Source organism: Salvelinus fontinalis, chromosome 6, assembly GCF_029448725.1.
Source record: "Salvelinus fontinalis isolate EN_2023a chromosome 6, ASM2944872v1, whole genome shotgun sequence".
Taxonomy (NCBI): Eukaryota; Metazoa; Chordata; class Actinopteri; order Salmoniformes; family Salmonidae; genus Salvelinus; species Salvelinus fontinalis.
Window position 1 is genome coordinate 380,916 of NC_074670.1, and position 21,568 is coordinate 402,483.

The window sequence follows — 21,568 nt, forward strand, 5'->3', positions numbered from 1 at the left end:
CAGTTAGTTTACTTACAGGTGGTCCCTGGTCTCCCAGGGGTCCAGGAGAGCCACTTCCACCAGGGGCCCCGGGGGCTCCAGGACTGCCCTGGTAGAGAGACACATGATCAAGGATGAAATAATAAACTACATGTTAAGTCAACTTATGCACATTTCATGCATGGATATGAATTGGAATTGAACCGTAATATTTGTAGAGTGAGAGAGAGAGAGGAAAGGGATTTACAGCAGCACTTACGACGGGCCCTGTAGTACCCTGCTGTCCTTGTGGTCCATCCTTCCCAGGCAGGCCCTTAGAACAGATCAGACAGGATCAACACATAAACTACTGCTTTCCCAGGCAGGCCCTTAGAACAGATCAGACAGGATCAACACATAAACTACTGCTTTACCAGGCAGGCCCTTAGAATAGATCAGACAGGATCAACACATAAACTACTGCTTTCCCAGGCAGGCCCTTAGATCAGACAGGATCAACACATAAACTACTGCTTTCCCAGGCAGGCCCTTAGATCAGACAGGATCAACACATAAACTACTGCTTTCCCAGGCAGGCCCTTAGAACAGATCAGACAGGATCAACACATAAACTACTGCTTTCCCAGGCAGGCCCTTAGAACAGATCAGACAGGATCAACACATAAACTACTGCTTTCCCAGGCAGGCCCTTAGATCAGACAGGATCAACACATAAACTACTGCTTTTCCAGACAGGATCAACACATAAACTACTGCTTTCCCAGACAGTCTCTTAGAACAGATCAGACAGGATCAACACATAAACTACTGCTTTCCCAGACAGTCTCTTAGAACAGAACAGACAGGATCCTTTCCCAGACAGTCTCTTAGAACAGAAAAGACAGGATCCTTTCCCAGACAGCCTCTTAGAACAGAAAAGACAGGATCCTTTCCCAGAAAGTCTCTTAGAACATATCAGACAGGATCAAAACATAAACTACTGCTTTCCCAGGCAGTCTCTTAGATCAGACATGATCAACACATAAACGACTGCTTTTAGAACAGAACAGACAGGATCCTTTCCCAGGCAGGCCCTTAGAACAGATCAGCCAGGATCAACACCTAAACTACTGCTTTCCCAGGCAGTCTCTTAGAACAGATCAGACAGGATCAAAACATAAACTACTGCTTTCCCAGGCAGTCTCTTAGATCAGACAGGATCAACACATAAACGACTGCTTTTAGAACAGAACAGACAGGATCCTTTCCCAGGCAGGCCCTTAGAACAGATCAGCCAGGATCAACACCTAAACTACTGCTTTCCCAGGCAGTCTCTTAGAACAGATCAGCCAGGATCCTTTCTCAGACAGTCTCTTAGAACAGATCAGCCAGGATCAACACCTAAACTACTGCTTTCTCAGACAGGCCCTTAGAACAGAACAGACAGGATCAACACATACTGCACTTTATACAGTTAGTATTAGCCTGAACACTAAACATAACCTCCCATTATCAAAACACCAATGAATTCTGCAGAGATTCTTCATTAAAACCAAATAGCCTGAAACCCTCCAGAACAACACTAATGATAATGTCAGGATAATGTGTACAGTAAGAGTCAGCGCTTAAATGGTTTGTTATGTTTGTCTGGCTGACCTCTGGCTGACCTCTGGGAGCTGGCTACGGTATCCACACTTACAGTGACAAACTGTAAGAGTCCGTGAGATACTGTAATCAAACCCGCCGGGCTTATCCTAAAGCTTTCAGACACACAGATGAATAGGTCACGTAGGAAAACAGGTGAGAAGGCATTATGCTGCTAGTCTGGTATTCAAACGAAATGTCGCTCCATTTCATTAGTTGTTTCATTATCGTGAAACAGAGTGATATTCAGTTTGTATTCCAGGCTATTATGGTGCAGCATGCATGGTTGTGTGAACTCCAGTCGATGATTCAAGTGAGGACAATCCCAAATCTAATTACATAGCAGTTCACTGCGATTAAATACTGATAGAATTATATCATCATTTGGATTGGAGTGAACATGAATAATGCACAATCTGTCATGACATGGTTTTAACTTACAAAAGTTAAGTTGTCATTTTCAATTTCTTTGTAAATTGCCAGAGTGATACCAACAACCATGTGCCTGTCCTTGGTTCAAAACGTAACGTCTGTCAAGGTTCACATCACGACTAAATGGACGCTTGACTGGACAAAAAAAAATAATATTTTTATTTAACTTTTATTTAACTAGGCAAGTCAGTTAAGAACAAATTCTTACTTTACAATGACGGCCTACACCGGCCAAACCCGGACTATGCTGGGCCAATTGTGCACCGCCCTATGAGACTCCCAATCACGTCCGGGTGTCTGTAGTGACGCCTCTAGCACTGAGATGCAGTGTCTTAGACCGCTGCGCCACTCGGGAGCCCTATTGAACCGACTGAAAGTTGCACTACAACCCAAGGAGTGTTTCAGGACAAGCCAATTAGAGAAAGTGTTCCTCATGGGCACATAACCAACACACGTCCTCATCTATGACCTATGGCTTGTCTTTTCTATGGTTTTCTGTCGTTCAGCATGGCTGCCTCCAAGCCCATTCTCTTTGCCAGAGTGGGACAACCAGTCCCCCAGTGTGGGAGTCAAGCCCCAGTCAAGCAGTAAACACCTCCCAGTAAAACCTCATAACGAGGCTCTAGAGTGAGGCCTTTTGAAGGTCAAGTGTAGCTAGAGGAGGGGCCAGAAATCAGGGCTGGAGCTGGACTGGGGACTTGTGAAAGCCAAGAGGGGCTGTGGAGTGGGGCTGGAGCTGGGCATAGGGGCTCCTCCATAAAGAAGAGCAGACCCAGAACTGTGGTTTATCACCCTGATGAATCAAGAAAGGCAAGCCACTTTCTGCCCAAATACAGGGTCAACTAACTGTGTCAAACTGTGATTATGTAATAGTTAAGTAAATTAAACACACAAAAATGGGACCTTCTCCAAGGAATAATGGCTAAGGAAATCCCTGGTCTTGTTTATTCCCAGATATTCATTCAGAGAAGAAGACTATCATGATTAATTATGTCCTGTGTTGCTCTGATTCCCAAGAGGAGGCGACTGTTTTTCTGTTCTGATCTCTCTTGGCATCTCTAAAGATGTTACTAACACAGCCCGCCCCTCTACATCCACAGCTTCATGGCTCTGATGTGTACAGTTACGTAGTATTCCAGCAGAGTCTTTGGCAACTGGCCAATATTACAGGGAATGGACCAATCAGGCACTATCATTTACAGTACAGTAAAGTGTTCCATTCTTCATGAAAATTTGCTCTTAAGATGATTTGTAACATTTTAGCTGTAAGCATCATTATCCATTGCATGTATAAGTCTAGTTAACAGTGTTGACCCCTGAGAGTGATAGAAAGAGCTGTAGTGGTTTGAATAGGATTTTAGAAGATCTTAGAGGATCTTGGGAGTTGTCAGCTTGTGGCTATCGTTGAGGAGCCGTGAGTGGATAACAAGATGGAGATTCCACATCTCTTTATACTAGTGTTTTCTTTTTCCATATCTGTCGGATCAGTGCAGAACCTGGTGTGATACTAAAGCAGATTCCGATGAGATATACTGTAAGTGGAAAAGTGAAAATCATATGGTAACATCATTGGGAATTAGTTGACTTAATGTCAGGTCAGTTGACCCCTAAAAACCGTTCTGTTGATGTAGCAGCCTATGTTGCTTTCGTCAGTCTTCGGGATAAAAATGTGTATTACGAAGGTTCAAAAGGCATCTCATAACTCGTTAATTTACATCACATTTATTTAAGTGCTGAGTCAGAGTACGAGACATGAAATTGATTCATAGGGAAATCAAAACAGCATTCTGTAAACATCTCGTGATGCTTTAAGCCAGCGATTTAAAGCATCATGACATAAAAAAACGTCAGTGTTATGTTTGTGTGAGGAAGGAAACAGAATTACGGCCTTCAAAATATGAAGAAAAAACGATTTGACTTGAATGTTAAAATAGAGTTAAAGAGCTCAGGACGCTCAGGCTTTGAGCAGGTCGTACCAACAGAATAGACATACAACACATAATAGAAATAATGAATCTGTAAGTCAAACTAAATGAATAGACTGTTACCCTCTGTCCAACTGGTCCATCTCTTCCTGGTCCGCCAGGAGACCCACCAATACCCTGCAAAAAGAAATAACAAAATACAGAGTCAAAGTGATTTACAAGATGAGAAACCTTATTAATTCAGGTCTGAATGGTAAACATCTCATTTACAAGATGAGAAACCTTATTAATTCAGGTCTGAATGGTAAACATCTCATTTACAACATGAGAAACCTTATTAATTCAGGTCTGAATGGTGAACATCTCATTTACAACATGAGAAACCTTATTAATTCAGGTCTGAATGGTGAACATCTCATTTACAACATGAGAAACCTGATTAATTCAGGTCTGAATGGTGAACATCTCATTTACAACATGAGAAACCTGATTAATTCAGGTCTGAATGGTGAACATCTCAACACTTGAACAAGGCTCTGCTGTGTGTATCCAGTCTCCTACAACTCACCCAGACCATTCCAAACATTATCATAACTTAGCTAGGAGGTTATAAAATATGTATCTTTTGCCACAAATTTACAAGAGTGGTCGTAAAGCATATCAATGAAAGGTGGGGATGTTATGCAGAGAGGAGAGTAGTGGAAGGGAGGGGAGGGGGGAGAGGGGAGGGGAGGAGAGGAGAGGGGTGTGATTAATGTTGTGCTGTAAGACCAGATCCTGGCACAAACAACCACCAGCCCTAATATCTTCCCTGTCAGCTATATATATATATATATATATATACACACACACACACACACACACGCACGCACGCACGCACGCACGCACGCACGCACGCGCGCACGCACGCACGCGCGCACGCACACACACACACACACACAGTCCCCATCCTGGCCCTGAGAGATGTGGCTATGAAGAGAGAGGCAGAGAGCAGAGGCAGCAAGGCCAACAGATTAAGTGATCATATTTCTCTACCACCAGCCAGACCCTACCAGCCACTCTGGTCCTCTCTACCACCAGCCAGACCCTACCAGTCACTCTGGTCCTCTCTACCACCAGCCAGACCCTACCAGTCACTCTGGTCCTCTCTACCACCAGCCAGACTCTACCAGCCACTCTGGTCCTCTCTACCACCAGCCAGACTCTACCAGTCACTCTGGTGCTCTCTACCACCAGCCAGACTCTACCAGTCACTCTGGTCCTCTCTACCACCAGCCAGACCCTACCAGTCACTCTGGTCCTCTCTACCACCAGCCAGACTCTACCAGCCACTATGGTCCTCTCTACCACCAGCCAGACCCTACCAGTCACTCTGGTGCTCTCTACCACCAGCCAGACCCTACCAGTCACTCTGGTCCTCTCTACCACCAGCCAGACCCTACCAGTCACTCTGGTCCTCTCTACCAGCAGCCAGACTCTACCAGTCACTCTGGTGCTCTCTACCACCAGCCAGACTCTACCAGTCACTCTGGTCCTCTCTACCAGACTCTACCAGTCACTCTGGTCCTCTCTACCAGACCCTACCAGTCACTCTGGTCCTCTCTACCAGACCCTACCAGTCACTCTGGTCCTCTCTACCAGACCCTACCACTCACTCTGGTCCTCTCTACCAGACCCTACCAGTCACTCTGGTCCTCTCTACCAGACCCTACCAGTCACTCTGGTCCTCCCTACCAGAAATCCAGGATAAATCAACCCCTAGAGACTAAGAATGGTGGTTAAGGGTTGCTAAGCAATGAATCAGTTAGATGCATTGCCCCCCCCCCCCCCCCCCCCCCACTCTGCCATCACCACTCAGACACACATACTTTGCTATTCATTGAAGTGGCTACCCATGCATTTTTCACTGTCAGGTTGTAAATGAGAGGAGAGGGGAGAGCTCATGACAAGGGTTATGCTGTATTTACTGTATATTGTGGCTGGTGATGGTGAGAGATAGAGAGAGGCAAAGACCTCTTTAATGGGTGTTCCGGAGGTGTGATGGTGAGAGATAGAGAGAGGCAAAGACCTCTTTAATGGATGTTCCGGAGGTGTGATGGTGAAAGATAGAGAGAGGCAAAGACCTCTTTAATGGATGTTCCGGAGGTGTGATGGTGAGAGATAGAGAGAGGCAAAGACCTCTTTAATGGATGTTCCGCAGGTGTGATGGTGAGAGATAGAGAGAGGCAAAGACCTCTTTAATGGATGTTCTGTAGGTGTGATGGTGAGAGATAGAGAGAGGCAAAGACCTCTTTAATGGATGTTCTGCAGGTGTGATGGTGAGAGACAGAGAGAGGCAAAGACCTCTTTAATGGATGTTCCGGAGGTGTGATGGTAAGAGACAGAGAGAGGCAAAGACTTCTTTAATGGATGTTCTGGAGGTGTGATGGTGAGAGACAGAGAGAGGCAAAGACCTCCTTAATGGATGTTCCGGAGGTGTGATGGTGAGAGACAGAGAGAGGCAAAGACTTCTTTAATGGATGTTCCGGAGGTGTGATGGTGAGAGACAGAGAGAGGCAAAGACCTCTTTAATGGATGTTCCGGAGGTGTGATGGTGAGAGACAGAGAGAGGCAAAGACTTCTTTAATGGATGTTCCGCAGGTGTGATGGTGAGAGACAGAGAGAGGCAAAGACTTCTTTAATGGATGTTCCGGAGGTGTGATGGTGAGAGACAGAGAGAGGCAAAGACCTCTTTAATGGATGTTCCGGAGGTGTGATGGTGAGAGACAGAGAGAGGCAAAGACTTCTTTAATGGATGTTCCGGAGGTGTGATGGTGAGAGACAGAGAGAGGCAAATACTTCTTTAATGGATGTTCCGGAGGTGTGATGGTGAGAGATAGAGAGAGGCAAAGACTTCTTTAATGGATGTTCCGGAGGTGTGATGGTGAGAGACAGAGAGAGGCAAAGAGCTCTTTAATGGATGTTCCGGAGGTGCGATGGTGAGAGACAGAGAGAGGCAAAGACCTCTTTAATGGATGTTCCGGAGGTGTGATGGTGAGAGACAGAGAGAGGCAAATACTTCTTTAATGGATGTTCCGGAGGTGTGATGGTGAGAGATAGAGAGAGGCAAAGACTTCTTTAATGGATGTTCCGGAGGTGTGATGGTGAGAGACAGAGAGAGGCAAAGAGCTCTTTAATGGATGTTCCGGAGGTGCGATGGTGAGAGACAGAGAGAGGCAAAGACCTCTTTAATGGATGTTCCGGAGGTGCGATGGTGTGCGTCCCAAATGGAACCCTTTGACCTTTGCAGCACTCTACCTGCACCACTCAGGGAATAGGGTTCCATTTTGGATGCAGCCATATATTCTCTGTGGCTGGTGTAGATTACAGCAGGTCCTTGAAGGTACCTTCCAGAAGAAACCCCTCTACTGTGTACTCTTAGGGGTTCTGACAAAATGCAGAAAGTCAGGACTCTTCCACCACAAAGGGACAAGAACAGGACGTAGAAAGTCCTGATTCAAAGTAAATACCATCTAGACCGGGGACTCCAATATCATTAGAGAATGAGCCCCGCTGCTGCCTGAAACCCACTTCCTAGGGACCTGGTACATAGGAAGCCCTATGTACCAGGTTGTATAATGCGACTGATTCTGGTAGCAGCAGGGGAAGCCCTATGTACCAGGTTGTATCATGCGACTGATTCTGGTAGCAGCAGGGGAAGCCCTATGTACCAGGTTGTATCATGCGACTGATTCTGGTAGCAGCAGGGGAAGCCCTATGTACCAGGTTGTATCATGCGACTGATTCTGGTAGCAGCAGGGGAAGCCCTATGTACCAGGTTGTATCATGCGACTGATTCTGGTAGCAGCAGGGGAAGCCCTATGTACCAGGTTGTATCATGCGACTGATTCTGGTAGCAGCAGGGGAAGCCCTATGTACCAGGTTGTATCATGCGACTGATTCTGGTAGCAGCAGGGGAAGCCCTATGTACCAGGTTGTATCATGCGACTGATTCTGGTAGCAGCAGGGGAAGCCCTATGTACCAGGTTGTATCATGCGACTGATTCTGGTAGCAGCAGGGGAAGCCCTATGTACCAGGTTGTATCATGCGACTGATTCTGGTAGCAGCAGGGGAAGCCCTATGTACCAGGTTGTATCATGCGACTGATTCTGGTAGCAGCAGGGGAAGCCCTATGTACCAGGTTGTATCATGCGACTGATTCTGGTAGCAGCAGGGGAAGCCCTATGTACCAGGTTGTATCATGCGACTGATTCTGGTAGCAGCAGGGGAAGCCCTATGTACCAGGTTGTATCATGCGACTGATTCTGGTAGCAGCAGGGGAAGCCCTATGTACCAGGTTGTATCATGTGACTGATTCCATTAGTCTGGTAGCAACACAGTGTCTCTGTGGAGATAGTAATCACTAGTCACAGCACAGTGTCTCTGTGGAGGTAGTAATCACTAGTCACAGCACAGTGTCTCTGTGGAGGTAGTAATCACTAGTCACAACACAGTGTCTCTGTGGAGGTAGTAATCACTAGTCTCAACACAGTGTCTCTGTGGAGGTAGTAATCACTAGTCTCAACACAGTGTCTCTGTGGAGGTTGTAATCACTAGTCACATCACAGTGTCTCTGTGGAGGTAGTAATCACTAATCACATCACAGTGTCTCTGTGGAGGTAGTAATCACTAGTCACAGCACAGTGTCTCTGTGGAGGTAGTAATCACTAGTCACAACACAGTGTCTCTGTGGAGGTAGTAATCACTAGTCACAGCACAGTGTCTCTGTGAAGGTAGTAATCACTAGTCACATCACAGTGTCTCTGTGGAGGTAGTAATCACTAATCACAGCACAGTGTCTCTGTGGAGGTAGTAATCACTAGTCACATCACAGTGTCTCTGTGAAGGTAGTAATCACTAGTCACATCACAGTGTCTCTGTGGAGGTAGTAATCACTAATCACATCACAGTGTCTCTGTGGAGGTAGTAATCACTAGTCACAGCACAGTGTCTCTGTGGAGGTAGTAATCACTAGTCACATCACAGTGTCTCTGTTGAGGTAGTAATCACTAGTCACAGCACAGTGTCTCTGTGGAGGTAGTAATCACTAGTCACATCACAGTGTCTCTGTGGAGGTAGTAATCACTAGTCACAGCACAGTGTCTCTGTGGAGGTAGTAATCACTAGTCTCAACACAGTGTCTCTGTGGAGGTAGTAATCACTAGTCTCAACACAGTGTCTCTGTGGAGGTAGTAATCACTAGTCACATCACAGTGTCTCTGTGGAGGTAGTAATCACTAATCACATCACAGTGTCTCTGTGGAGGTAGTAATCACTAGTCACAGCACAGTGTCTCTGTGGAGGTAGTAATCACTAGTCACATCACAGTGTCTCTGTGGAGGTAGTAATCACTAGTCTCAACACAGTGTCTCTGTAGAGGTAGTAATCACTAGTCTCAACACAGTGTCTCTGTGGAGGTAGTAATCACTAGTCTCAACACAGTGTCTCTGTGGAGGTAGTAATCACTAGTCTCAACACAGTGTCTCTGTGGAGGTAGTAATCACTAGTCACATCACAGTGTCTCTGTGGAGGTAGTAATCACTAGTCTCAACAGAGTGTCTCTGTGGAGGTAGTAATCACTAGTCACATCACAGTGTCTCTGTGGAGGTAGTAATCACTAGTCTCAACACAGTGTCTCTGTGGAGGTAGTAATCACTAGTCACAGCACAGTGTCTCTGTGGAGGTAGTAATCACTAGTCACATCACAGTGTCTCTGTGGAGGTAGTAATCACTAGTCTCAACACAGTGTCTCTGTAGAGGTAGTAATCACTAGTCTCAACACAGTGTCTCTGTGGAGGTAGTAATCACTAGTCTCAACACAGTGTCTCTGTGGAGGTAGTAATCACTAGTCTCAACACAGTGTCTCTGTGGAGGTAGTAATCACTAGTCACATCACAGTGTCTCTGTGGAGGTAGTAATCACTAGTCTCAACAGAGTGTCTCTGTGGAGGTAGTAATCACTAGTCACATCGCAGTGTCTCTGTGGAGGTAGTAATCACTAGTCTCAACACAGTGTCTCTGTGGAGGTAGTAATCACTAGTCACATCGCAGTGTCTCTGTGGAGGGAGAAATCACTAGTCACATCACATTGTCTCTGTGGGAGTCAGGAGAGGAAAACAAAATGGAGCTGAGGAATATATGTCTTTAAACACCTGAGGTCCTGGTAAACCAACATCTCCTTTTTCTCCCTTTTCACCATCACCACCCTGAAACAGAAATGGACATGAGAAGAAAAAAAACTCTGAATCATTCATTCCTTTGTCATTTCATACAAAGATGGAATGGTTTGCAAATTATTGACTGTACATTAGTCATATGCGGCATACTGTTATGGAACACAGTTTAACCAGAGGCAAACGTGTTTATATATATATATATCATACCGGTGGCCCCTGGATGGAATGTCCACTAGACCCCTCAGGACCAGGGTTATAGGTCATATTCATATCTTACCAGTGGTCCCTGGATGGAATGTCCACTAGACCCCTCAGGACCAGGGTTATAGGTCATATTCATATCTTACCAGTGGTCCCTGGATGGAATGTCCACTAGACCCCTCAGGACCAGGGTTATAGGTCATATATCATATCTTACCGGTGGTACCTGGATGGAATGTCTACTAGACCCCTCAGGACCAGGGTTATAGGTCATATATCATATCTTACCGGTGGTACCTGGAGGGAATGTCCACTCGGCCTCTCAGGACCAGGGTTATAGGTCATATATCATATCTTACCGGTGGTACCTGGAGGGAATGTCCACTCGGCCTCTCAGGACCAGGGTTATAGGTCATATATCATATCTTACCGGTGGTACCTGGAGGGAATGTCCACTCGGCCTCTCAGGACCAGGGTTATAGGTCATATATCATATCTTACCGGTGGTCCCTGGATGGAATGTCCACTCGGCCCTTGAAGACCAGGGTTATAGGTCATATATCATATCTTACCAGTGGTCTCTGGATGGAATGTCCACTAGGCCCTTGAGGACCAGGGTTATAGGTCATATATCATATCTTACCGGTTGTCCCTGGACCAGGGTTATAGGTCATATATCATATCTTACCGGTTGCCCCTGGACCGGGGTTATAGGTCATATATCATATCTTACCGGTTGTCCCTGGATGGAATGTCCACTCGCCCCTCAGGACCAGGGTTATAGGTCATATATCATATCTTACCGGTTGTCCCTGGACCAGGGTTATAGGTCATATATCATATCTTACCAGTGGTCTCTGGATGGAATGTCCACTCGGCCCTTGAGGACCAGGGTTATAGGTCATATATCATATCTTACCAGTGGTTCCTGGATGGAATGTCCACTAGACCCCTCAGGACCAGGGTTATAGGTCATATATCATATCTTACCGGTGGTCCCTGGACCAGGGTTATAGGTCATATATCATATCTTACCAGTGGTCTCTGGATGGAATGTCCACTCGGCCCTTGAGGACCAGGGTTATAGGTCATATATCATATCTTACCGGTTGTCCCTGGACCAGGGTTATAGGTCATATATCATATCTTACCGGTTGTCCCAGGACCAGGGTTATAGGTCATATATCATATCTTACCGGTTGTCCCTGGACCAGGGTTATAGGTCATATATCATATCTTACCGGTGGTCCCTGGATGGAATGTCCACTTGGCCCTTGAGGACCAGGGTTATAGGTCATATATCATATCTTACCGGTTGTCCCTGGACCAGGGTTATAGGTCATATATCATATCTTACCACTGGTCCCTGGATGGAATGTCCACTTGGCCCCTCAGGACCAGGGTTATAGGTCATATATCATATCTTACCGGTTGTCCCTGGACCAGGGTTATAGGTCATATATCATATCTTACCGGTGGTCCCTGGATGGAATGTCCACTCGGCCCTTGAGGACCAGGGTTATAGGTCATATATCATATCTTACCGGTGGTCCCTGGATGGAATGTCCACTCGGCCCTTGAGGACCAGGGGGGCCCTGTGGTCCTGGAGGACCTTTATCACCAACTAGTCCTTGAGGCCCCTGGAGAAGACAGACCATGTATTTAAATCGCACAATGTTAGCCAACCAAGGACTGTTTACTACTGATTTATAAACTATATTTCAACTGATGAATAGTTTATAAACTACTTTAAAAACCTTTAGAACACATTTGTAAAGCATACCTTAATGTAAAGTCAACAGAGTTGATTAACCGCCCGCCCTGTTTACATCAAATTGAATTGAACTAAAAGTTTGTCTTCTCTCTGGTGATAAATATGTTCTGTGTCTTCAACGTCTAGGTTTGGACATCAGGTTTTAGAGCTACTGTCTGACAGCCTTCCTTCTAAAGCACAATGCCATTGCCTTGGGTCTCTCGCTCCACACATAAATGTGATAATCATAAAGCTAAGACAAAGTACAACGGGTAGCCCACATGACCGTTCTCCGAGGACACTCATTAGAATGGCCTTTACATTCTGTGGGACTGTGTTCTATTAAATTGATTTAGTCTGTGTCCCAAATGGCACCATAGGGCTTTGGTCAAAAGTAGTGCACTATATAGGGAATAGGATGCAAATTAGAACGTATTTTAGCCATTACGCAACAGTAAATTTGAATTTAGATTACAGTCGTCCTGGGTTGGGTTTGTTTGGCACCATAATGCAATCTGTTCCTAGCATGGCCTCGCCGTTAACATCTGTTGTAAACTTTGTTAGCGAGCTGCGAGCGTGAAACTGGATTGTAGCAGAGGGACTGGAGAGGCCTGCAGCCTGCAGCCTTAGAGGCTGATAAAGCAGTCGTACAGATGGAGAGAGGGAACTGTCCCATTTACCAAACCTGGGTTCAAACACTATTTGAAATCTTTAAAATACTTGAGTTTGATTTAGTGCCATGTGGGCGGGGTTTGAATGCCATGTGGGCAGGGTCAGAATGCCAGATAGGCGGGGTCTGAATGCCAGGTGGGTGGGGTATGAATGCCAGATGGGTGGGGTTTGAATGCCAGATGGGTGGGGTTTGAATGCCAGATGGGTGGGGTTTGAATGCCAGGTGGGTGGGGTTTGAATGCCAGGTGGGTGGGGTTTGAATGCCAGGTGGGTGGGGTTTGAATGCCAGGTGGGTGGGGTTTGAATGCCAGGTGGGTGGGGTTTGAATGCCAGGTGGGTGGGGTTTGAATGTCAGGTGGGTGGGGTTTGAATGCCAGGTGGGTGGGGTTTGAATGCCCGGTGGGTGGGGTTTGCAATGCAGGTGGGTGGGGTTTGAATGCAGGTGGCCGCCTGCGCTTTTGGGACTTTTGTAATTCGTTCCATTGCAACAGGCAAGTTGAAACCGAGCACAGCTGTAGTATTTGAAATGATTTCAAAGGGTATTTGAACCCAGGTGTGAGTCAGACACAGAGAGAACTGGAATAACAACGTTTCAGCGTCCTGAAACTACAGTCCAAATAAGCTGTAATATGATCCTGTTTAACTACAACCCACACAAGCCTCTCTTGGCTTCAACATGGAGACTGCTGGCATAAAGCCAGAACGACACGGCGAGGTTCACTTAGTGTGTGAAAACAGTGACATCCTCCAAAAATAACAGAATTGCACATTACGTTGCATATTCATGTATCTCCACATCTCAGCCGTTGTTTCAGGCTATTCATTGGAAGAAATTCCATCCTATTCTTTATGTTCCAAGTTCTAGGTGGCCCCTCACGTACTGTAGCCAGAGTATGTGTTACTGTGGAAGCACTGAGCTGCTACAAGATATTAAGATCACCCCCCCCCCCCCCATGTTGACTCTAATGCTTCCCACAGTTATTATTGGCTGGATGGCCTTTGGGTGGTGGACCATTCTTGATACACACGGGAAACTGTTGAGCGTGAAAAACCCAGCAGCGCTGTAGTTCTTGACACAAATTGGTGCGCCTGACACCTACTACCATACCCCATTCAAAGGCACTTACATCTTTTGTCTTGCCCGTTCACCCTCTGAATGGCACACATACACAAACCATGTCTCCATAGTCTCTAGGCTTAAAAATCTGGATTTAACACGTGTCATCAATAAGGGTTCATAGCTTTCACCTGGTCAGTCTATGTGGTGGTCTGTACACTGAGCTGTATTGGGATGGAGTCCCTCCAGTATGTGTTACTGTGGAAACACTGAGCTGTATTGGGATGGAGTCCCTCCAGTATGTGTTACTGTGGAAACACTGAGCTGTATTGTGATGGAGTCCCTCCAGTATGTGTTACTGTGGAAACACTGAGCTGTATTGGGATGGAGTCCCTCCAGTATGTGTTACTGTGGAAACACTGAGCTGTATTGGGATGGAGTCCCTCCAGTATGTGTTACTGTGGAAACACTGAGCTGTATTGTGATGGAGTCCCTCCAGTATGTGTTACTGTGGAAACACTGAGCTGTATTGTGATGGAGTCCCTCCAGTATGTGTTACTGTGGAAACACTGAGCTGTATTGTGATGGAGACCCTCCAGTATGTGTTACTGTGGAAACACTGAGCTGTATTGGGATGGAGTCCCTCCAGTATGTGTTACTGTGGAAACACTGAGCTGTATTGGGATGGAGCCCCTCCAGTATGTGTTACTGTGGAAACACTGAGCTGTATTGGGATGGAGTCCCTCCAGTATGTGTTACTGTGGAAACACTGAGCTGTATTGGGATGGAGCCCCTCCAGTATGTGTTACTGTGGAAACACTGAGCTGTATTGGGATGGAGTCCCTCCAGTATGTGTTACTGTGGAAACACTGAGCTGTATTGGGATGGAGTCCCTCCAGTATGTGTTACTGTAGAAACACTGAGCTGTATTGGGATGGAGTCCCTCCAGTATGTGTTAATGTGGAAACACTGAGCTGTATTGGGATGGAGTCCCTCCAGTATGTGTTACTGTGGAAACACTGAGCTGTATTGGGATGGAGCCCCTCCAGTATGTGTTACTGTGGAAACACTGAGCTGTATTGTGATGGAGCCCCTCCAGTATGTGTTACTGTAGAAACACTGAGCTGTATTGTGATGGAGTCCCTCCAGTATGTGTTACTGTGGAAACACTGAGCTGTATTGGGATGGAGTCCCTCCAGTATGTGTTACTGTGGAAACACTGAGCTGTATTGTGATGGAGTCCCTCCAGTATGTGTTACTGTGGAAACACTGAGCTGTATTGTGATGGAGCCCCTCCAGTATGTGTTACTGTGGAAACACTGAGCTGTATTGTGATGGAGTCCCTCCAGTATGTGTTACTGTGGAAACACTGAGCTGTATTGTGATGGAGTCCCTCCAGTATGTGTTACTGTGGAAACACTGAGCTGTATTGTGATGGAGTCCCTCCAGTATGTGTTACTGTGGAAACACTGAGCTGTATTGGGATGGAGCCCCTCCAGTATGTGTTACTGTGGAAACACTGAGCTGTATTGTGATGGAGCCCCTCCAGTATGTGTTACTGTGGAAACACTGAGCTGTATTGTGATGGAGTCCCTCCAGTATGTGTTACTGTGGAAACACTGAGCTGTATTGTGATGGAGCCCCTCCAGTATGTGTTACTGTGGAAACACTGAGCTGTATTGTGATGGAGTCCCTCCAGTATGTGTTACTGTGGAAACACTGAGCTGTATTGTGATGGAGACCCTCCAGTATGTGTTACTGTAGAAACACTGAGCTGTATTGGCATAGTCCCAAATGGTACCCTATCCCCAATGTAGTGCCCTTCTTTTCACCAGAGCCCTGATCCAAAGCAGTGCACTATAGAGAGAACAGGGTGCTATTTGGAACACACCCTGTGTAAGCACTGAGCAGCACAGTGTGATGGAGGTTGAATGGTATACTTTACCACATTGCCTGGCTCCCCTCGATCTCCCCTGGCCCCTCTGATACCAGCACCTCCCTGGAAGAAAGGAAGGGGGGAAGGAGACCATAAACACCATGGTAACCATACTGTACATCTGACTGGGATCAGACTGTAAACACCATGGTAACCATACTGTACATCTGGCTGGGAATCAGACCGTAAACACCATGGTAACCATACTGTATATCTGACTGGGAATCAGACCATAAACACCATGGTAACCATACTGTACATCTGACTGGGAATCAGACCATAAACACCATGGTAACCATACTGTACATCTGACTGGGAATCAGACCGTAAACACTATGGTAACCATACTGTACATCTGACTGGGAATCAGACCATAAACACCATGGTAACCATACTGTACATCTGACTGGGAATCAGACCGTAAACACCATGGTAACCATACTGTACATCTGACTGGGAATCAGACTGTAAACAGCATGGTAACCATACTGTACATCTGACTGGGAATCAGACCATAAACACCATGGTAACCATACTGTACATCTGACTGGGAATCAGACTGTAAACAGCATGGTAGCCATACTGTACATCTGACTGGGAATCAGACCGTAAACACCATGGTAACCATACTGTATATCTGACTGGGAATCAGACTGTAAACACCATGGTAACCATACTGTACATCTGACTGGGAATCAGACCGTAAACACCATAGTAACCATACTGTATATCTGACTGGAAATCAGACCATAAACACCATGGTAACCATACTGTACATCTGACTGGGAATCAGACCATAAACACCATGGTAACCATACTGTACATATGACTGGGAATCAGACTGTAAACACCATGGTAACCATACTGTATATCTGACTGGGAATCAGACTGTAAACACCATGGTAACCATACTGTACATCTGACTGGGAATCAGACCGTAAACACCATAGTAACCATACTGTATATCTGACTGGAAATCAGACCATAAACACCATGGTAACCATACTGTACATCTGACTGGGAATCAGACCATAAACACCATGGTAACCATACTGTACATCTGACTGGGAATCAGACTGTAAACACCATGGTAACCATACTGTACATCTGACTGGGAATCAGACCGTAAACACCATGGTAACCATACTGTACATCTGACTGGGAATCAGACCATAAACACCATGGTAACCATACTGTACATCTGACTGGGAATCAGACCATAAACACCATGGTAACCAAACTGTACATCTGACTGGGAATCAGACCGTAAACACCATGGTAACCATACTGTATATCTGACTGGGAATCAGACCGTAAACACCATGGTAACCATACTGTACATCTGACTGGGAATCAGACTGTAAACACCATGGTAACCATACTGGACATCTGACTGGACATCAGACCGTAAACACCATGGTAACCATACTGTATATCTGACTGGGAATCAGACCGTAAACACCATGGTAACCATACTGTACATCTGACTGGGAATCAGACCGTAAACACCATGGTAACCATACTGTACATCTGACTGGGAATCAGACCGTAAACACCATGGTAACCATACTGTACATCTGACTGGGAATCAGACTGTAAACACCATGGTAACCATACTGTACATCTGACTGGAAATCAGACCATAAACACCATGGTAACCATACTGTACATCTGACTGGGAATCAGACCATAAACACCATGGTAACCATACTGTACATCTGACTGGGAATCAGACTGTAAACACCATGGTAACCATACTGTATATCTGACTGGGAATCAGACTGTAAACACCATGGTAACCATACTGTACATCTGACTGGGAATCAGACCGTAAACACCATAGTAACCATACTGTATATCTGACTGGAAATCAGACCATAAACACCATGGTAACCATACTGTACATCTGACTGGGAATCAGACCATAAACACCATGGTAACCATACTGTACATCTGACTGGGAATCAGACTGTAAACACCATGGTAACCATACGGTACATCTGACTGGGAATCAGACCGTAAACACCATGGTAACCATACTGTACATCTGACTGGGAATCAGACCATAAACACCATGGTAACCATACTGTACATCTGACTGGGAATCAGACCATAAACACCATGGTAACCAAACTGTACATCTGACTGGGAATCAGACCGTAAACACCATGGTAACCATACTGTATATCTGACTGGGAATCAGACCGTAAACACCATGGTAACCATACTGTACATCTGACTGGGAATCAGACTGTAAACACCATGGTAACCATACTGGACATCAGACCATAAACACCATGGTAACCATACTGTACATCTGACTGGGAATCAGACCATAAACACCATGGTAACCATACTGTACATCTGACTGGGAATCAGACTGTAAACACCATGGTAACCATACTGTATATCTGACTGGGAATCAGACTGTAAACACCATGGTAACCATACTGTACATCTGACTGGGAATCAGACCGTAAACACCATAGTAACCATACTGTATATCTGACTGGAAATCAGACCATAAACACCATGGTAACCATACTGTACATCTGACTGGGAATCAGACCATAAACACCATGGTAACCATACTGTACATCTGACTGGGAATCAGACTGTAAACACCATGGTAACCATACTGGACATCTGACTGGACATCAGACCGTAAACACCATGGTAACCATACTGTATATCTGACTGGGAATCAGACCGTAAACACCATGGTAACCATACTGTACATCTGACTGGGAATCAGACCGTAAACACCATGATAACCATACTGTACATCTGACTGGGAATCAGCTGTAAACACGTCATCTGGAACCCTGATGAAGGCAGCTTGTGGTTGAAACGTTGGTGAAATTAATACGTGTATTTCATTGGGCGACAGAGATTGGGGCTATTGTCTCTTTCTTTCATTAAATAAAATACCTGTACAGAATTGAGAACTGTGTTTACTGTCTTGCCCTGTACAGATGGAGACACTGGTTGCTGGGGTTGACCCAGGTCCCAGGCCTGCCCCCCCTTCCCCCTCCCTGTTCCTCCCCCCGTCCCACCCTGTCCCTCCCCTCCCTGTCCCTCCCCCATCCCAGGCCTGTCCCCCCCCTCCCTGTCCCTCCCTGTCCCCCTGTCCCTCCCCCCATCCTGACTCTACTCTAACTGACAAAGGCATCTGGAAGTAATTGTCCCATCTGGCCTCAAAGGCTTCCTTCCTCTTCCTGTGTTTGCCTTAATGGCACCCCTGCGGGGACAAGGAGCCAGGTGCTAATAGGTCCTATGGCTGGAGGCTTTGATAGCAGAGGCAGAGGCAGGACAAGCTCAAATTTGATTAACGTCCTGCACACGCTCAGTCGGTTATAATAATATCAGTGATTGAAGACACACAAAAGAATAATAGAATTAAAGGGCAGGAACAGTTTTACTACGGGGTCAACACCTTCAGCAAGGAGTATTGTGTCTTGACAAAGCCCCACTTTAACTCCAGTCCAGCTTTAATGTTATAACCAGGGTTTAGTGGGTCAACAGTGATCAGAGCCAACGACCACAGAAACATAAAGAGGATGGTTTATAGAGGAACCTCAGATTAAATCTTCCTCCACTGTGGTTTTAAACTCTGCCTATAGGCTCCACCTGGACCATATGGATGTGGAAACTGTGTAGACAGCAGAGAGAGGAATAATCTGCTTTGATAAATCCATATCCATATAATGACTTTCTCAAACATGTCTGTGTGTTGATACAGTGTTGGCCCCGTAGTGGCCCTGGAACCTGTTTAATTTTCCCCTTGGCAGCGAGCTGAGTACACAACATCACCTGACCTGACGCCTTCTAAATGAGCTCATTTATCTGCAGTGTCGTCATATCAGGGTCTACCCTCTGCTGCTGCGTGGAGTAAGATGAACCATTATATCTCCCCTTTCTCTCACTCGGTTTCTCTTTCTCTATCCTTTCTCTCTTTCTCTTGGTTTCTCTATCTATCCCTCTCTCTCTCTCTCTCTTGGTTTCTCTCTCTCTATCCCTCTCTCTCTCTCGCTCGCTCTCTCTCTCCCACCCCCTCCCTCTCCAGCAGAATGTATGAAGTCTCTCACTCTGTTGGGGTCCTTCCCCTAACAATGTCCACCTGTGGCGGAGACACATCCACAGTACTAAGTAATATTGACCCTCCCTAGACCGGGAATGTTTCACCAAAATGACTTTTGGCGGGCGGCAGGTATCTGGTTTGGATTTCCTTCTGTCGACCCCTGGAGTCTCTTTTCCTGCCTGCTATGACAGCTCTCTGGAGAAATGAGGTCTCTGAGTGTTGTTTTCTGTCTAGGATTATTTTGTATGGTGCTAAAAGGTGTGTTGAAAGGGCCCCCTATTCCCTGAGACAGTGAATAAAGGCAGTAGTAGGACTTTACGGGAGGTCCTGTGGGTCCGGGAGGTCCTTTACTGTCCTGAGAACAGCTACAGGCATGGGGCATGGCAGGACAGTCCTCCTCCAGCCTCTGTAGAACAACAGAAAACAACAGACGAGAGGCAATTCAAAAAGCCACACATGAATGTACAGCAACTCAATTCAATGTCCTATTTGTGATTCATGACAGGACAGAACACTGTGGATTAAAGTAAACAAAACGACTGTCACAGAATGGGTGGATAACTGGTTCAAATGGGAGATACTTATGTAAATGCTCAGCTTGGTGAGAATTGGAGATATTATGTAAATGTTCAAGAAAGAAAGTGTATTTCTCCTGGTGAGATTAAATGTCTTGGTTGGACATTTTTCAATTTCCAGGTTCCTCTATCAGTTAGTTCCTTCTGTCCAGTGCTCCAGTGTTACGTGTGTGGCTGGAGTACTGTGAGGCCTCAGGTTGCTATCTCCCCTGTTCCATCGGTCTGTCAACAGGAGAAAAATAACCTTTCTCCTCTCTTCTTCTCTCATGGCCTAGCAGCAGCACCATACATCACACCTATCTCCTGGGCCCCGGCTAGCTAGAAACACAGTTATCATAAAAATAATTGTCCTATCCTTTTCCAATAATAAAACGTGCTTTGAAAGAGCCGGGGAGGCCGGTCGTAAATACAGGCTAGCGGTATGTGAGGAGTGAGCTGGACAGGACTGTATCTCCTAGGATGGGGTATTGGGAGTGTTTTGTAGAGTTGTTACTAACAAAGTGTCATTAGGATGTCTTGACAGAGAGAGAGATACAGAGACAGAGAGACAGAGAGACAGAGAGACAGAGAGACAGAGAGACAGAGAGACAGAGAGACAGAGAGACAGAGAGAGAGAGAGAGAGAGAGAGAGAGAGAGACAAAGAGAGAGAGAGAGAGAGAGAGACAAAGAGAGAGAGAGAGACAAAGAGAGAGAGCGAAGGACAGAGAGAGAGAGATATAGAGACAGGGAGAGAGACAGAGAAAGAGAGATAGAGATATAGAGACAGAGAGACAGAGATATAGAGACAGAGAGAGAGAGAGAGAGAGAGAGAGAGAGAGAGAGAGAGAGAGAGAGAGAGAGAGAGAGAGAGAGAGACATAGAGACAGAGACAGAGAGACAGAGAGAGAGAGAGAGAGAGAGAGAGACATAGAGACAGAGAGAGAGAGACATAGAGAGAGAGAGAGAGAGAGACAGAGACAGAGACAGAGAGAGAGACAGAGACAGAGACAGAGAGAGAGACAGAGAGACAGAGAGAGAGAGAGAGAGAGAGAGACAGAGACATAGAGACAGAGACATAGAGACAGAGACACAGAGACAGAGACAGAGAGAGAGAGAGACAGAGAGACAGAGAGACAGAG

The 21,568-nt window shown here is 46.0% G+C and overlaps 1 pseudogene; it reads right to left on the minus strand.

Moving 5' to 3' along the window:
- LOC129856747 (collagen alpha-1(XIV) chain-like) overlaps positions 1-21,568 on the minus strand; it is a 194,571-nt pseudogene that overhangs the window by 47,517 nt on the left and 125,486 nt on the right.